Source organism: Otolemur garnettii, unplaced genomic scaffold (genome assembly GCF_000181295.1).
Source record: "Otolemur garnettii isolate 467f Iridium unplaced genomic scaffold, OtoGar3 scaffold00048, whole genome shotgun sequence".
NCBI lineage: Eukaryota > Metazoa > Chordata > Mammalia > Primates > Galagidae > Otolemur > Otolemur garnettii.
Genome location: NW_003852443.1, coordinates 1,493,961 through 1,514,422, shown reverse-complemented (window position 1 = coordinate 1,514,422; position 20,462 = coordinate 1,493,961).

Sequence of the window (20,462 nt, the reverse complement as noted above, 5' to 3'; positions counted from 1 at the left end):
GTGTCTCTACTGCAGCAGACTTCCAGACCCATATAGAGACCTGACTAGTGGCTATGTACTTGTGTTGCTCCAGAGAAAAGGGAAAACTGGCTTGTGAGTTCTGAGTGCTACAGCTAGTGCCATGTTAACACCACAAAGGCAAAAGTCTACTTCTATCCAGGAGTCAGATCTCTGACCGCTGCCTCTTCTTCTTACTTCTATGCTGTGTACATCCTGTGTGCGGGTGATGTTCACTCCCACATGTGCTACTCCTAATGGGGCTCTGGGTGGAGCTGAAGGCCATGGAGCTGGTCTGGATGACATTGCTCAATGCAGGTTCTGGGAGGAGAACATCCCCATAGTCCTTGGCTTTCACTGTCCACTATATGCGTGGCTGTACCACTGCCACTTCCCGGGATACCCCAAGTGGAGTGAAAGCCAGTGCAGCTACTACCCTTAGATCTGGGTGAAGTGAATGCCATGGATATATGCCATTACATGCACGTACCTTGCCCCACTTCAATGCCTTATTCCACAGCTCATACATACCTGTTCCATCATGTGCAGGCATTTGGCCCATGTGCTCACTCTTTCCTGAATTCCCACTCCATACTGCATGTGAGCTGTGACCCACTGGTCTGTTCTGCCTTATGTTCCCACTCTGACCTGTGGTCCTGCTCATTCCCTCAGGCTGACTATCCCTGCACATTCGCTGTACTGTGTATCCACTGCATCTTGTGTGTGCCTTCCCCATCATTGCACATAGCATCTTGGCCACCTACTCCTGTATACACACATTCTATACCCAGTGGACCTCCTCCATGATGTGCATATACCTTGCTGTTCAGGCCCACCTCACATGCACACTTTGCGCCAAGAGCCAGTCCTACCATAGTTGCCCAGTGACAAACACAAGGAAACAGAGAAGATTCAACAAAGAAGCAGTGCTAAGGGCTCACAGCACACTTTCCCGTCTCCTACCTCATCAAGTTCCAAGAGTAGGACCCAAGCAAACCATTAAAGAGACCCATCACTTTCTTCAGAGCAACAAAGATCTCAACAGAGAACAAGTGTACTATTTCTTCTGACCTGAGAAAAAGGCCTCAAATGAGAAGAAATAAGCACAAAAACTCTGATGTCATGGGAAAATAAGCTGTCTCACTCTCCCAAAGTATCACAATAGTTTTCCCACAAAGAATTCCAACCAAAAGGAAGTTGTTGAAGTGAGGGTTATGAAATTCATATTAAGGATGAATTTCAAGTAAGATAAGTGGAATTTAAAAGATGGTTGAAAACCATCTCAAATAATCCAAAAAAAAAATTAATTGAGGACATGAATGAAAAATTCACTAAAGAGATGACATTAAGAATGCAACATAAAGAAAGAAAGGTGTTAAATAGAGAATTTAAAAACCCATCAGAAAGCTTTAACAACAGAAGAAAGAATTTCAGAACTTGAAGACAAGAATTTTAAAGTAACTTAGTGTGTAAAAAAAATATTAGAAATAAAAATAAAGAGGAATGAATAATCAGTGTAAGAAATATGGCATTGTGAAAAATAAACATGTATAAAAATTATAAGAATCCCTACGAGAGAAGAAGAAAATAAAATAATCACGGAAAATCTGTTTGAGAGAATAATAGATAAAACTTCCTTGATATTGCTAGAGATTTAGATATCAAGATAGAAGATGGTCATCAAGCATCTGTAAGATTCATAGCAAAAAGACATAAAAATATATATTGTCATTAGCCTGATCAAATTCAAAGTGAAGTAGCAAATCCTACAAACTGTGTGATAAAAGCAACAAGTAACTTACAAAGGAATACCCATCAGAATAACAGCCATCCCCTCAGCAAAGACCTTTCAAACCATAAGGAATTAGGATCACTTTATTAGTGTTCTTAAAAATAATACTGTCACCCAAGAATTTTGCACCCTTCTGAACTGTTTCAAAAATGAAGGAAAAATAAAGATTTTCCAAGACAAACAAACACTAAGGGAATTTATCACCACTAGACCTGTCCTATAAAAGTGTTTTATATGTGGAAAAAGCAATTAATATCCACTTGTGTCAAAACATCCAAAAGTCAAAGTTCACAACCTATAAAACCCAAGGGAGAAAACAAAGGAACTAGATATCATTCAAGATGATGAATGGAAATCTCATTTATCAATATTAACATTGAATGTAAGTTGTCTTAATTCTCCATTGAAAATATATAGACAGGCTGAATAGATGAATAAAAAAAACCCCACATCCAATTATGTATTGTCTCCAAGAAATCCATCTAACTTATGATATAGATGCAAAAATCCAGCAAAATACTACCAAATTAAATTTAACAGCATCTCAAAAATATAATCCACCACAATTAAATGAGATATAAGGGTGAATCAATATATGTAAATTAATAACTGTGATTCATTGAATAAATAGAATCAAAACCAAAGTCCATATGATCATTTCAGTAGATTCATAACATGCATTTGATAAAATCCAGAACACCCTTAAAAACTCCAACACACTGGTTATAAAAAAGAACAGACCTCAAAATATTAAAAACCATTTGTGTCAAATCTATGGCCAACATCTTATTAAATGGGAATAAGCTGAAAGTAGCTCCCCAAAGAACTGCACCATGAAAAGGATCCCTACTGTTAGCACTTCTGTTCACCACAGTACTATAAGCCCTAGCCAGACCAATAAGGAAGAGAAAGATATCAGGAAAGAGGAGGTCAAACTATCCCTGTTTGCTGATATGCCTGGGTTAAAAGCATCCTAAAACTTCACCAAAGTACTCCTAGAATTGATAAATAAATTCAGTAAAGGTTTAGGTTATGAGGCTAATGTACACAAATCAGTAGTATTCTTATTTTTTTGTGTACCAAGAAATTTATTTATTTATTGTTTTTTGTTATTTAAAATTTCAGGTTAATGTGAGAGTACAAACAACCAAATCATAATATTTGAATTTGTTAGGTAGAGTCCCTCTTGTAGCAATGTCCTGCACCCAAAAGGTGTGCCATAAATGCCTGCATTGTGCCCATTCAGTGGGAGCACCCAGATTCCCCCTCTCTCTCCCCACCCCGTCATTCCCCCTCTGCCCAACTTGAACTGAAATGAGTTTGAATTAGATTGGCTACTGGCTTCATATTCTTACTCTTCATATTCATACTCCATTCTTGTGATACATTACTGAGAAGAATTTATTTTAACTCCATCCAGGTTAATACAAAAGATGTGAAGTCATCATCTTTTCATGGCTGAATAGTATTCCATGGTATGCATATACCACAGTCTGTTAATCTATTCCTGAACTGGTGAAAATTGAGGTTGTTTCTGTATGTAGTATTACTATATACCAGTAACGGTCAAGTTTAGAGTCAAATCAAGAACTCAATAACATTTGCAATAGCTATAAAGAAAACAAAATACATGGGAGTATACTTAACCAAGGAGGTTAAATAACTGTACAAGAAGGACTACAACGCATTGATTAAAGAAATCTTAGATGACACAAACAAATGGGAAAAATCCCCTGCTCATGGATTGGAAGAATCAATATTATTAAAATTTCCATAACTGCTCAAAATTATTTACAGATTTATGCAATTCCCATCAAAATTCCAGTGTATTTTCTCATGCATCTAGAGAAAATAATCATAAACTTTATGTAGAACCAGAAGACCCTGAATAGTCAAAGAAATCCTAAGTCTGCTTGAAGGCATCACACAACCTGACTTCAAATGATACTCCAAGCCTATAGTAATCAAAAGAACGGGACACTAGTATAAAGTTAAATATACAGGGCAGTGAAAGAGAATAGAGTGCCCAGAAATAAAACCATATGGCTATGACCAACTGTTTTTTGACAAAGCAGACAAAAAAATGCATTGGGGAAAGGACACCCTATTCAATAAATAGTCCTGGCAAAAAAGTGTAGCCACATGAAGAAGCGTGAAATTGGATTCCTTATCTTTCACCATATACGAACTTTAACTCAAGATACATTAAGGCTTACATGTAAGATCTGAAACCATAAAATTATAAAATATAAGAAAAATGCTTCTAGACATTGGCCTAGACAAAACATTTATAACTAAGACCACAAAGGCAAATACAACAGCAGCAAAAATAAATAAATGGGACTTAATTAAACTGGAAAGATTTTTCACAACAAGGGAAATAATCAGCAGAGTAAATAGACAACCTATAGAATGGGAGAAAATATTTGTACACTATACATTTGACAAAGGGTTAATATCTGAAATCTACAAAGAACTCAAACAAATAAATAAGAAAAATAAATAAACCCTCAAAAAGTGGACAAAAGACAGGACCAAAATTTTCTCAGAAGAAAATGGACACCAATAATCAGGGAAATACAAATTGAAACCACAATTAGATAATACCTTATCACCTTGTCAATGATCAGAATGATTGATATTAAAAAATTCAAAAAATACTAAATATCGGTATGATTTCAGGGAAAAGAGAGCATTTACACACTGTTGGTGGGACTGTCCACTTGTATAATCACTATGGAAAGTAGTATGAAGATTCCTCAAAGCACTAAAAGTAGACCTACCATTTGATCCAGTCACTCCACTACTAGGTATCTACCCAAAGGAAAAGATGTCATTTTATTAAAAAGACACCTGTCCTTGAATGTTTACTGATGCACACTCGATCACAAAGATGTGGAACCAGCCTAAATCCCTATCAACTGACGAGTGGATAAAGAAAATGTTTTATGTATAGACACACTATGGATTAGTATTCATTCATAAAAAGGAATGAAATAATGTCATTTGGAGAAACCTGTATGGAAATGGAGACCATTACCTAAGTGAAGTGTGTTTAGAATGAAAAAAAAAAAAAAACAGGTAGAGTATCTTCTCACTTAGAAATGGGAACTAAATGAAAGATAAAGAGTGGTAATGGGCATGGAGGAGGGTGGGAGTAGAGTCAGGGTTAAAACTCTCCCTACCAAGTTCCATGCACATTGTGCTGGTGATGGACGCACTGAAGGGTCAGGTTTCAGCATGATGCAATTTATTCACATAACAAAAATCACTTGTACTAACTAATTTTTTGGGAAATTAATCTGAGAGTGTACACATGGACAGGACTTAGTCACATAAATATCTAATACAAGCAGCATGTCCCAAGTCTATGAGCACTGGCATTAAAGGAACTATATTCCTGGGTACTTACTTTCTTCCTCTGATATGAGACCTCTTCTCTGGGATCCAGCTCTATTTTGGTAGAAGAGGAGACGGGAGATCAATTTCTAACCCAGACAACCAGGATCTCAGGATGATCCTGTTATTTTTGAGCTGGTCATTTAGCCTGCTTAAAGAAAAGTGTTAGTTATTTACAGGAGTGTATTTTAATGGGATAAATGTAATAATAACGATAATAATTCATAGGTATTTGTGTATAGTAACAACATGCCAAGCACTGCTCTTAGCACATTTTTCTGTTAAGAAATATTTGATTTTCACGATAGCTGTGAATCAGGTACTATTATTTCCAATTTGTGAACAGGAACTTAAAGCAAAGATAAATTAATTAGCTTATTTATAGTCACACAATAATGCTTATTTAAGATTAGAGCCCCAAATCTAATATAGAGGATGTATTCTTAATAAATTTAATTCAGTTCCCCTCTTTTCCATGTAAATTTATTCCACATTATTATCTTTGTTGCTATTAACTGACAATTACAAAAAGTAGCTGGGAGACTATTAGTACTCATTTCCACTTTTTTTTTCTCTACAGATTTTATTCGTCCCAACTAATTGAAACCTCCAACCAGCACTGAGAGAGATCAGCATTGCTGTTATGATACTTGCCATAAGGAAAAATTAACAGGAAGAAAGTGTGGTATTACATGACCCAGGTTCTTGTCACATACCTCTGTCTCTGTATGACTATGAACATGTAATCATTATTTTTGAAATCTCAATAAACAAAACCTTCAAATATAAATATGTGTGAAATATTTTTTTCTTGTAAAAATGGAGTCACTTTTGGATTATCTTTCTTGTCCATAGGTAAAACACTACATGTTTTCTTAATCTCCCTAGCATTGGTTTCAGAATGTGTTTTAAAAATGTGATCTAAAAAATATGGGCTTATTATAAATATACTATATATATTTCCTCTGAAACTTTAATATATATATCTAAATGCTTCTATTTATCTTGAGGAGAATGTTCTTTAGATCTTTCCATAAATGTAAGGTGCAGCCACACGTCGATGTTCAGAAACTAATTTTTCAGTCTATTTCCCATATGCAGTTTTTTGAGGGTGGTTAACTGATCACTTCCTAGCTGTAATTTTGAGCTCCATTGAACTGTTATGATGTTCCATTTTAAAACAGAACATATGTGAACAAAACTGTTCCCATTATGCATGACTGATGCCCCCAATTGTGTTCTAAATTCACAGCTATGCCTCTAGTTATGAACTAATAACTTTAATTATTTTGGTAAAGTCAGATGTTTAAATCCAATCCTGTCTATTATTAAAAAGCAACTATAATGCCAATATGCACTTTTTCTTCAGTTCAGAGAGATCTCATAGTTAAGGTTAACATGAAATTTTTGACATTAAACTCCATTACACCTAGATTTATTACAAACACCAACATATTTAACCAGTTGTGTTAGATTTTAACGTGTTTCATTCTCCTGGAAAACTTATTGCTTATATTACACAGAGGAATAATAAAGTTTATTTAATGTATATGCTCAAATTCACTTCTTATGTTTCTGTAAATATGTATGATAAATAAGAATATAAAATAAGAATTCTTCCTTTAAAAATAAATTTTTTTTTGATGTTACAGCCTTGTACTATTTCACAGATTGTTTACCTTTTTTTGTTTTTTAAAAGGGGGAACTGATGCTAATTTGAGTAAAAAGTATTTGTTTATCATTTTTTAAACTTATTTTTTTTTTTTGCAGTTTTTGGCTGGGGCTGGGTTTGAACCTGGCATCTCTGGCATATGGGGCCAGTGCCCTACTCCTGTGAGCCATAGGCACTGCCCACGCTTTAAACTTTTAACTGATGTCTACTCCAAATACATATTCATTAAAATAGCACAAATATATTAAAATTACATTGCCTAGATATGTAAATATTACCTACTAAATAGTTAGGTAATCTTCTGAAATTGTAAAACTAATTAAAGGTATGGAAATTATAGTACAAAATTAACTTATAATATATATTAAGTCTTCATGATTGGTAAGGTGGAAACAACTTCAAAAAAAAAAAAAACTCCTATAAAAGAATTCTACTATTGACATTTCTTTGAATAAATATAGTATATTTTTGTAGTCTTAAATAATTTATGTCAATAATTACAATTTTCTTGATACTTAAAAATTAATGTAAGACATTTAGAAAGAAAATTCACAAGAAAATAAATCTTAGTCTTATACACACCAAAATTTTATATTGGCATTGTTGTTGCATTTTAGTAAAATTAGGAAAGAGTCATGAATTTTCTCTTAAAATCAACTTAAAACAGTTTAAAATGTAAAAATATGCATTCCCATGCATGAGCTTTTTTATAATACAGTTTATAAATCTCCATATTTGGCTCGGTGCCTGTGGCTCAAGCAGCTAAGGCGCCAGGCACATACACCTAAGATGGTGGGTTTGAATCCACCAGGGCCTGCCAAACAACAATAATGGCTGCAACCAAAAAATAGCTGGGCGTTGTGGCGGGTGCCTGTGGTTCCAGCTACTTGGGAGGCTGAGGCAGGAGACTCGCTTGAGCCCAGGAGTTGAAGGTTGCTGTGAGCAGTGAAGCCATGGCACTCTACCCAGGAAGACAGCTTGAGGCTCTGTCGCAAATAAATAAATAAATAAATAAATCTCTATATTTAAAAATTGAATTCTAAATACTATTTAAATATTATTTTAAAATCCCGAATGTCATCCTTTCTCCTCATGTATGGTATTAAATAAGACCAATAACATGGTAACTTAATTATTTTTCTTTGGTACAGCTGCTTCCTTAAGAAAAATCAACAAAATTAAGTTTGGTAAGCTCCCATCTCACCAGAACAATATGGCAAAGGACAAACTATAACTTAGACTTTATCTTACAAATGCAAACTGTGTGACCTAATTGTACATACCCTTATATTAATCTGAAATTTAAAAAAAAACGAAAGGGGGTTTTTCCGTTCTCTTTAGGAAATTTTTGATTTTTCTAATTTCAAATGTTTGTAAGCCTTTAACAGATAGAATTGTTTATAAAACCTATGGGAGCGGTAGCTTATACCAGTAGGTGATAGGAAATATTGTTCTATAAGGATTCCCCTCCCCTTTGTGTTAGACCTACTTGCCCATAGCAGATATTCTTAGCTTGTGTCAGTGTGTCTGCGTGTATGTATGTATATAATATGATGAATTAATTTCATAAGTGAAAAAATGAGGGAAACAAAGAAAAAAGGAGAAAAGTTGAAGTTAGAGCGAGCCAGCTACAGACAGAAATGGAGGGAGTTAAAGGTCAGTATTAAAGCCTAACTATGTTCCCTTTACAAGATGTGGGGCACATATGAAGAAAAATTAATGTTGATGAAGTAGGTGGGGAGGAGGAAGGAAAGGACAGTGGGGAGAAAGAGAGAGAGACCAACCACCCCATAGTTGGTTTAAATAATAATTTGCCTCCTTTATAATTCCATAAAAATTTTATATTAAAAAGTGATACTTATATTGATAATACCAAAAAACAAAGAGGGAGATCTGTGCTCTTAAACCAAGTTATTTTTCTGTTACAGAAACAAGATAAATTATTTCCCCTTGAGGGTTTTTTTTTTTTTTTCACATTTTGTTCCAAAGTGCATTTCTTTTTTTCTTTCTCTTTTTTTTGCAGTTTTTGGCCAGAGCTGGGTTTGAACCCGCCACCTCTAGCATATGGGGCCAGTGCCCTACTCCTTTGAGCCACAGGTGCCACCCCTAAAGTTCATTTCAAATAAACAATTTTGGTTATATCAAAAAGTTATCCAAAGTGGGTACTGGAATTTTTAAATTGTCCATGTTGATTTATGTCCTCAGACAGAAAAATCAAGAATGATAATATGAAAGCAAATGCTGGAAGGTTACACAGATTTACCAGCAGACATTAGAGGATGGCTGACAGTCCATCAAAAGCAAAAGCACATCTTGGGCACATCTTTGATCCTGAATCTAAGGTTAAGCTGCTGTGCCTGATTACCTGATAGTTCCCTTGGCAAGGAAAAATTTGTGGAGAGAAAATATCACTGGCTCTTAAGCCAATTCATATACATAAACATGATCAAGAAAAGAGATGATGTGGGTTGATGAATGACAAAGCAAAGTTTATCATAAAACGACAATGTTTAAGTAGAGCTTTTCTCCTCAGGGTCAACTGGAAAGACATTTATCAGAATTTCACTGGTCTTGAACTGCCTCTAATAAACAAGTCAGTGCTAAACAAACAATCAGAGAGAGTGGTTAATGGACAATCAATGATTTGTCAGTCAGGGAACAAAAATATAAACATATCATTTGGCTAAACAGTCCTAGACTTTTTATTCTTAAGGGAGGGGAAACAGGTATTTTGAAGGGCTCGGTAGAATATGTGCAGCCCAGATTCAGTATTAACTTGCAGGTTTGCCTCCAGTAGGTCATAAACACTAGATAAACATGCTAGTTTTATGTTAAGCATATTAGTCTGCAGCAACAAGGAGATCTATAAAATTTCAGTGGAAATTTCAGGATTAGTAAAGTCTAACAACAAAGGCCATTAAGAACACACTTTTATCTAGATAAAGTAAAAAGCTGCATTTATTCAGCTTCTTGAACTAAGGGAGATGGCACCCAAGGGGAACTTAGAAGCAAGAAAATATGAACTGTCTTCTTAAAATAACTGAGCTTCTACCAGATGATTCTGAAGGGGAATTAAGAAAATGGAGGATGGTTCTTGATTGTGACTAGTACAATAGGGATCATATACCTCCAGTATAGCCCCATTTTTATCTCATGCATTTCTGTTAGAATATCCCATGTTTTATTTCAGCAACCCTCATAATACAGAAAAAATATTACTTCTTTGTATTAAAATAAATGAACTTAACACTAAATTGAAATCAATAGAATTTGCTATTCAGTCTCAAAATAATGACTTAAACAGAAATACAATTTCATTAAATTGCTTTTTGTTTTATAAGTTGTATTATTATGGACATCACCACATCATTGGGCCAGACCTTGCAGTAGCACGCCAGTGATGGCCAACAGCTTATGAAAATTTCTTCCTATAGGAAAAGGATTGGCTGCTGGAAAGTGTTGCACTCCATCAATATTTCACATGAAACCAAAGACCCATCTGAAGCAGCAATACAAAAATAGAGACAGGCCAGAGAGTTGGTACAGTGGAGAATTATTAATAGAAAAGTCATTTCAAATTATAAGAAAAAGTGAGAAGTGTGGGGTGTTTTATCCTCACCACTGTAAATATGAATCTCTTGAAAAATATGGCTGCAAAAAATAACATAAAAATGACTTCTATAATACTGTACATGAAAAGACATCTACATATTGACACAGAGAATTCCATTATTTGAAATCAAATTGTATAAGAATATAGCAGTGTGGTAGGGTTTTAACACATAAGATTTTTGACATTAGACTGTTATTACCTTTTAAAAAATTCACTAAACATATCCTTCTGTTAATAAACTGAAAAACCTTATTTGAAGTTTGTGTATTTAGAAATAGTCAAAATATAAAACTGTGAGAAATAATTTGCTTAATTTTGTTATTACAACATTTTAATGTGATACCAGTGCTGATCTGAAAGAAAAATTAAATTATCTACAGCATATGTTCAGCGATAAATTTTGATGTTGAAAAATATGGACAGATTTTAGAGGCACTTTTGCTTCAACATTTAAAACTAAATACATAAAAAATATGTTTTCTGCAAACCAGGTTCTAAATATTAAAAAATCAACTAAAGCAGTGAGATTTCTCTTTATTGATGCCTAAATCAAATTAAGACATATGAACTTAAATGATTTGCAATAAAATATGCATAAAACATAATCCCTTGAGTTAAGTTATAATCTGAAACAACCTGAAATAAGCAAGATTACTTCCTAAAAGTTTTCTGTAAAAAATGTGGATAAATATGCTTAAACCCAGGGTAACAACATTTTACTACTAGTTCTTAATAGGGATTTTCAAAAGTTTCACATTAAAAGTTAATGGAATTTATACACAATAAATAATTTTCTAACTTATAGAATCATGTTAGCTTGAAATAATTATTTTTCCCTTATCTACCATCTTGGCTCAAAAGTTTGAAATGTATTTTCTCTACATTAAGATAGTTATTCTTTCATGTGTTACTAGGTGTAGAATATAAATGTCTTAACACAATAACTAAGAAAATGTCATGAAGGCTATGTTGACCAGTTTGATGAAAGCATTCAGTTTGTGTGTAAAACTAGCACATTGTACCCCATGACTGCATTAAGTACACAGCTATGATTTAATAAAAAAAGAAAGACAGTTATTCTGTGTCATTTGCTATGTGATTTGAAATATAAAATATTAGAAACAGGTATATTGGCCTGGGGCAGTGGCTCACATCTATAATCCTAACATTCTGGGAATCTAAGGCAGGAGAATCACCTGATGTCAAGAGTTTGAGACCAGCCTGAGCAAAAGGAAGACCCTCATCTCTACCAAAAGTAGAAAACAGAAGTTAGCTAGGCACGGTAGTACATGCCTATAGTCCCAGCTACTCAAGAAACTGCAGTAGTAGTATTGCTTAAGCGCAGGAGTTTTAGGTTACAGTGAGCTGATAATGCCACTACACTCTCCCTACCCAGAGTGAGAGAGTGAGGCATAGTTTGAAAGAAAGAAAGAAAGAATAAAAAGAAAAGGTACTTATACAATGATCTGTATATGCTCTCTACTATATAGATAATATCAGCTTTATATTATAAGTACGTATATAGTAATCCAAAATACTTGATCTTATATGTCTACTGCTAAATTGAAAATAACACTTAGTATAAGCTTATGATGCAATGCAACATGTGTCTAAATCATAGCATTTGACATACTGGATATGTAAAAACTCATAACTATAACTTGCTTTACCTTAAAAAAAAATTGTATATGTTAGCATATACAAAGGATGCCCAAAAAGTATTCCCATTTTAAGAAAGGGAAAAAACTGCATTACAGTTGTAATACACAAGTCACATTTGACTTCTGAATTACACTAGGTGCTCAAATGTGGCATGTATTCATTTTTGTTATTAGTATATATTGAGTTTTACAATTTTAATACAGTTTTTTTTTTCCTTTCTTAAAATGTGCATACATTTTTTGGCACCATCTATGCATATGTACATATACTTACAGACTTATTTGGAGACAAGTGTATTTTATACATAAATAAAACTGTAAGAGTTTTAAAACTGTAAAGATTTTATTTATTTATTTGTTTGTTTGTTTGTTTATTCAGAGTCTCAGTTTGTCACCCCCGGTAGAGTGCTGTGGCATCACAGCTCACAGCAACCTCCAACTCTGGCTTAAGCAATTCTCTTGCCTCAGCCTCCCAAGTAGCTGGGACTACAGGCTCCCACCCACAAAGCCCAGCTATTTTTTGTTGCAGTTGCCACTGCTGTTTTAGCTGGCCGGGGCAGGGTTCAAACTCCCCACTCTTAGTATATGGGGCCAGTGCCCTACCAACTGAGCCACAGGTACCACCCCAAACTAAAGATTTTTAAGTCTTAAAACTGTAAGAGTTTTCCAATGCATATATGATCAAATGGTAGCCAGAGACAAGAAACCAAAAGGTAGAAACAGTATTGTGAGGGCCCATTGGTGGCAGCAGAAGCTCAAAATCAATATAAATATCTTTAATTTCCAACAGTGGGACAGGAGCTGGGCTTATAACAGCCAGTAAGGATGGTTTCCCTGATTCAGAAAAGGTGATGATGTGTGTTTTCCTTTGCATGACAACGTATATTTTCATTTAGGTACAGAAAAGCTTTTAGGTTGTGAAAATCAGCAAGTCTGGAAACGATGATGTAACTCACAGAAACCCACTCCTGTCAATCATTTTCTGCAAATATCTAGGTCTAAAAGTCCAATTCATTTAAAAATTAATAAAAGAAAGCAAAAATGAGCATATATCAATAAATGTATTTTGTAAATAAGTAATGTAATAAGCAGCAGTAACTCATTGACCAGAAAGAAAAACTTACAAGAAAGATATTGCCACAGAATAGGGAAATACTGAGAAAGAAAGAGCTCTCCTCAGCTTCTTCCATAAAGCAAATATCATCCTGATACCCAAACCAGGAAAGAATACAACAACAACAAAGAAAAATGCAGAAGACCAATGTCATTAATAAATATTGACCCCAAAATATGGAAGAAAATCTTAGCAAAGAGAATTCAACTACACAATAAAAAAATAATTCCTCATGACTAGAAGGCCTTCATCCCAGGAATGTACAGATGGTTCAACATACCCAAATCTATAAATGTAATTCACCACATAAACAGAAGTAAAAGTAAACACCAGATGACCATTAATTTGAATGTGGAATCTAGAGTGCTAGATATGAGAGAAGACTTAATGACAATTCATTTCTACTCTTTAATTTTATGGAAGAGAAAATTGAGCTGGAGATAGAAAGATAAATGTCTTTGTTTAGGATTAGAGTACTATATAGAGGTACAAAAGCGTAGAAAACAATTACTAGATTAAGTAATAGAGTAAATAATATAATAACTTCATGAAATTTATAATGCGGAAACGAGTAGGTGGAAGACCTATGCTAAGACCTCTGTGATAATTTTAATTACCAGCAGTAAGTCTTGAAAATTTGAGATACTGCATATAGTGAGTTGATATACAAAAATTAAAAGTGAGCTTATCTCTTGAACGGGAATCCGTGAGTCTGCAAAACAGTCACTGGCTTGTTTGTTGACATTATTACTTCTAGATAAAGTGATACTTAGACAAGAGTTGTTATGTGTATAGAAGTTTTAGAAATAGAATCCATCAGGGTTATTTTTTCAAAATTATCTTTTTATAAGATTTTGAAAGTTTACAAACAACAATGTGGGGCAGAGACAGTGTGTGGGAGGGGGGTATATTTTTCCTGGAAATGAGATGGAAAGCTGCTTAAAGTCTTTTTAAAGAATGCAAGTATATAATCCTAAAATGTAAATCAGAATTGTGGATTGTTTTTCTTTCCTGAAACAGCTTGAATCACTCACATTTTATTGATTTGTATTGAGCTCCTGTATCCCACATAATCTTCTGGTAATCCCTAGCTGATTTGAATGTTTTATCATCTTATTTAGTAACTACTGTAAGAGTTTGGGAGAGAAAAATAATTGGCACCAAACAAGAAAAACAGTTCATTGCTTTAGGTCCATAAAATGAATTCTAAACTCAGAACAATGACACAATCTAGTAATCTGTTAGAATAATATTAAAATAAATTAATTAAAATTAATATAAAAATAAAGTGGCATTTACAGGCACTGAATTTGGTGCTTATAGTTAAAATAACTCCAAATACAATGCAAGCTTCACATAACCTTGGTCAAACTTAAGAAATAAAAACTTTAAAGGATTGAGACTTATTAAGGCTCAAGACGAATTTCTGTTTGATTTTTCTTGCCTCAAGGACGGCTTTGCCCAGGAAGATTCAAGGTTTTCAGGTCTGAGTATTTTCCTGTGTCATTTCTTTAGAAGAAAAATTGACTGCCTCGTGTGCTTTCCCTGGAAACATCTTCATAATAAGCTGTAAGACTTATATCTTAATTGAGTCTTTGTAATAAGACCGTTATTAGTGTGTGGGGAAAGTCACAGGTGATTTATTAAAGACTGCTGACTTTCTCTTGTTCTCGTATGAATTCTTTAGCCTTTCTGTTTGAGTTTGAAAGTTTCAATAAAATAAAACTCCTAATCTATGATTTTTGGTATTGGACTTCTTGAAATAGACTCTGCTTCTCATTACCAGTTGAGTTATTGATCCTTTAAAGGGCATGTCTACATGCCCTCTCTACTGGATTTCAAAAGCTCGGTGCTGTGGCTTCCCTTTGAAGTCAGACAAATCTTTGTTTAAGGGAGCGTCTGAAAGGAATATCATGCTTGCTTTGTCTTGAATAAAATTTCCTCTACATTTATTCTGATTATCCTTCACTGTAGAACAATGGTATGCATTTATTTTTGAAAAATTCTTTTCTCCAGCTTCCTTATACACACTTTTATTGCCTTTACTGCACACAGATAAAGTCCCACTTCAGCACTAGTTAGAAGTGATTTCATGTGATAAAATGCCTAGAATACTTCAATGAAGGCTTAAATTTGAAAATGTTAATCTCACCCTGATCCTTTCTATTAATTCTAAAAGAGAACTTATTTCTTGCAGGAAAAGGCAGAAACAAAATGGTCTGAATACTAAATTTACTAAAAATTTTGTTTAAAAAACCTATTAACAGTTAAAAATATCGGTTAAAAAAAAATATCAAATGTCATTCTTAAGTGACCCAGTAACAAGAATTTGGAATTTCTAAGGTTTGGTACTGGACATTTGGAGTGCTTCTTAAATTTCATTATGCTATCTGTCTTCTTTTCCATCATTTTCTTCCCTTTTCATGTTTTCAACTTAAACTTCACCAAAAAAAAAAAAAAACCCATTGTAAAGATTCAAATTAGATTGTATATTTCTGGAGACTACTGCCATAAGGTAACAGAGAAGTGAATAAATGTTAAAGTCAAAGTGATGGACAACAGTATAGAGTTTGAAAAATGTTTAGCAGGTCTTAAAAACAGCAGGACTTGGTAAGTTTGACTGAATATTATATATGAAAGGGTAGAAGAATAATGTTAGTGAGGCTTCTAACTTATAACCATTAAAATGGTTTCATGCTCAGAGGTCACAAAGCACACAGTCATAGCACCATATAAAAGGGAGGTTATTGAGAAAAACTTGCAATCAGATAACAGTAGAACCCATGAAACCCTACAAACACTTGTTATCCTCCAGGTTAGGCAGGGAGATAGTTTGCATGTACCATGATCTAGTTTTTCCTGTATTTCCGGAAATTTTAAAGTTTGGTACTGGATTCCTGAGGTGTCTAACCATTGGTCTTTTTGGAAACTTATGATCTCACTAACCTGTCTCCTCTGACTTGTTCTCACACTTCTGCTGCTGCTTCTTGTGCTACCTTTCATCTTCCATCCAGTTCTCTTTAATCTTTGATGTGTTCCCATTCAGGTCCCTGCCTTCTCCATTTGGTGGTCAATAGACAAGAAGTTACTAAGAGAAAGCACCAGAGTTCTGGTCATCACAGAAAGGGATCTGAAAGAGACTTCCGGTGACTTTGAGAGTCCTTGTGAAACACAGCAAAGGCACCACTCACCACTTTTTGGGTACTTTCTCTCTCACAGAGCCCCAAGAATTTTAAGTAGGTTTAGCTCTAATTATTAATAGGCTCTGCCCTGAACTTAGAAATCCAGTTAAAGAAACATAACTAAATTAAAAAGTCAATCAAACTAATAGTCTCCAAAGCATAACATTCTGACACTTAGTTGGCTATTCTAAAACTCTTTGTAAAAGAAATTTATATATGTAAAGAAAATCTCCAATTGTAAGGGCATATGTATTCACGTATGTGTATGCAACAGTTGTCTGTTTTAAATTGCACATGAAATTTACTGACAACTTGTGTGTGGGGTTAGTGGGGGGTCGGGTGCTGCATAACAAATCTCATAAGATTTCAATATCATATGTACATTTTCTATGTTTAGATAGGTTTAGATAAACAAATACTTATCAATGTGTTACAGTTGCCAATGGTATATAGTACAGTAACATGCCATGCCAGATTCTAACATAGGAACCTAGCTGTATATGTAAGTTTGTGAAAATAACCTATGTTATTTATACAGTGTTCAAATCACCTAATGATGCATTTCTCAAAATGTATCCCCATCGTCAAGAAAGCATAATTTTATGTGTGTTCAAATGCATCTATATTTTAAGAGTTAATTATGATAGAAGTACTGTAATCAAACTAAATTTATTTTCATTAAGTAAATATTTGTTCTGATTCAAAGTATTTGTCTGAAAGCTAATTTTGTAGTTGGAGTACTGATGAAGAGAGCTTTGAATGAAAAACCTAATTTGTAAATATGGTGACTTAACCATTTCCTAAAGTGTGGGTGATTAAATTATTTTGTTATGCAACAATTTTTTAAAGAATAAAATAATTTTAATAGAAAGATAAAGGGAAGACATAAATGATTACATTCTGAAGCTAGATCTTGCTAGTACAATTTCATAGCTATCAGAATAGATGAATTAGAGGCTAATAATATTTGCTATGATGTATTTTTTGAAGTTGTCCCCCAAATATGTGTTGGAAAATATGTCCAACACAACAATATTTGGAGGTGGGGCCTGATGTTTCAGTCATGGGGGCTCCACTCTCATGAATGAATCATGCTGATTATAAAAGGTATTGATGGCAGAAGTTAATGTCTCTCACCCTGTCTTATTCTCTTGTGTTCTGCCGTGGAATGACACAGCCAGAGGTCAGCACCTTGATACCTGACTTCTCAACCTCCAGAACTGTGAGAAACAAATTTCTTTTCTTTGTAAATTACACATCTGGAGACCCCTAACTAAATCAGAACCATAAAGTTTCTTTTACCATGGAAGGTAACATATTTTTATGTTCCAGGACATCATGAGGAGGCCATTTTTCTGTCAACATGGAGAGACAATCTAAGTACTCAGCAATATCTCCAGAGGCAAGAAAGTCATTAGAAAACCAATTGAGTTCTTTTTCTCTTGAAATTAATAAATAGATAATAAGAAGCCATTTCACCATTTTTTCCACAGGAGAAAATCAAAAGAGAGAAAGTGTTTATTATAGACAGAATCTCATTAATGAACCTCAGAAGGAAAATAATCCTAGATAGATGGAAAACTTGAAATGCTTAAGAGCAAAGAAATTTATAAACATATGTGTAAATGTACATGAGGTGTCCTCTTGCTGTTACATATAAAAGATTTCTTTTTCTTTCTTTTTTTTTTTTTTTTTTTTGAGACAGAATCTCACTATGTTGCCCTTGGTAGAGTATCACAGAGTCATAGCTCACAGCAACCTCAAACTCTTGGGCTTAAGTGATTCTCTCGCCTCAGCCTCTCAAGTAGCTGGGACTACAGGTGTCCACCACAATGCCCAGCTATTTTTTGATTGCAATTGTCATTGTTATTTAGCAGGCCTGGGCTGGGCTGGAACCGGCCAGGCTTGGTGTATGTGGCAGGTGCCCTAATCACTGAAGTATGGGCACCGAGCCAATATATAAAAGATTTCTAATTAACATATTGCTCAGGTTACATGTCTAGAATGATTAAAATAAATATAAAAAGGGCTACTTAAAATAATAAGTAAAAATAGTATCCCATTGGGAAATAAAGGTAAATTATATAAAGTGTTCCTATATTATCTGGAAGGAAGATCAAATATAATCAAATTTTAGCCTTAGATGAATTAATATGGTAAATTTTATAATTTTAAAATTAATGTATAATTTATAAAGTAAACACTAGGAAAGTAAAAATCATGTAATTTATACTCTGCTATGGAAAAGTGCAATTATTAAAATAGTCAATTTTAAAAGAAGAGAAAAAAGAAAATAAAGAACAGATGGAACAAATAGACAGCTTAAAAAAATATTAAACCTAACTATAAATTGATTGTGAATTGGGATCATAAAAGAAAAAGATTATCAGATGGTATAAAAAATATAAAAATTTAATTTTGCTATTTTGAAGGAATATATTTTAAGCATAAAAATGCATAATGTATAAAATTAACAAGGCAGAAAATACATTTTAATAAACATTAAGAGAAAATGGAAGTTGTTATATTAATATCAGGTACAATAAGCTGGAGACTAGAATGCATTACTATAGATAAAAGGAGTTCAACATAGTGATAATAGGTTCAATTAATTTTGACACTTATTTGAAAGCACTGTCAGGAGAAAACTGACAAATATACGGCTAAAAGCAATTTTAACACACATTTCTTGGTAATTTATAGAAAATTTAAACCAAATATCAGCAAGGATATAGATAAAAATTGAATGTAATTAACAAATTTGGTCTAAAGACTTGCACAATACACTGTTTATTGCTCCCACCACTTGCATGATACAAATTATTTTAGGACTCTTAAAATATTTACAAAAAATGTTGGATATATTGGGTTGTGACTAAAGTCTTGACACCTTTCAAAATATTAAAATCATATTAAAATATTCTCTTGCCTCAATGCAAATAAGTTAAGAATCAATGATAAAAGGTAAGTATAAAATTGTCATATATTTATGATTATAAAAATTCACTTCTGAACATCACATGTTGAAAATCTTCGGTCATTGCTTCCTTCCTGCTTCACTGGCATGTTTCTGGCTAGAGGGCAGAGCCTCCAGTCTGCCAGCCCCACTGAGGAACCAGGAACCACCCAGGCACTGGAGAAGGACCTGGAGCTGGAGAGGAGGCACCAGAACTGCTCAAGGAGGCAAAGCGCGGAAACCAGAGCAGAAACAAGGGAACCTGTGGATTGGCTGAAGTGTCCCCGTGCTGGTACAAATAAAACATTTCTAATAAATAGTTAAGAGCACATTGCCTCCTGTAAACAAAATGAGGGCAATACACCCCCAGACAAAGGAGGGGGGGATTTTTTCCCACTTGAGTTTTTCCCTCTGCCAAAGCTCTAGTGATTTTTCTGTATTATTTTCTGATTCTAAAATAAATCGTGGGTTCATTCTTCAAGTCCCCAAGCCCAAGGACCTACTGAATAAGAAATTCCATTTATCATCAGTAAATAATAAAATAATAATTTTTACCCTCAGTAACTCCTGTGATACTCAGCCCTAGCCACCCAGTAGGACTTGCCCTGCCTTCTGCAACTTCATCACAGGGATGTTGGGGCAGCAGAAGAGGGGAGGCGAGAGCTGGAGAACAAGTGCATCAGAGAGGGCGAACCGTAGGGAGCAGTAGGGCTAGTTGAGAGAGACCAAAGCACAGTCTGGGCTGCTGCCCGGTGCCAAGACCAGAACCACCCTTCGACCTTAGAGCACCCTCCTGTGGCTGCACTACTCCCCTCTGAGCATTTCACAAGCCCAAGGTTGATAACAGGGTTCCTCCATTCAGGGCTGAACAGGGACCTCCTAATTTCCTAGGCTGGGGCAATTTCATGTAAGTGTGACTGATCCATTCTTTAAGGATGTCATTCACCTTGCTCCTATTGAAGGGACTGTATCCATTCATTGATGCACTGATTCATCTTACCCCAGGTGAAGGGACTATATCCGTTCATCTGCTACCAAGTCCTGGCCAAATTTAACTACAAAGGACCCATGCAACT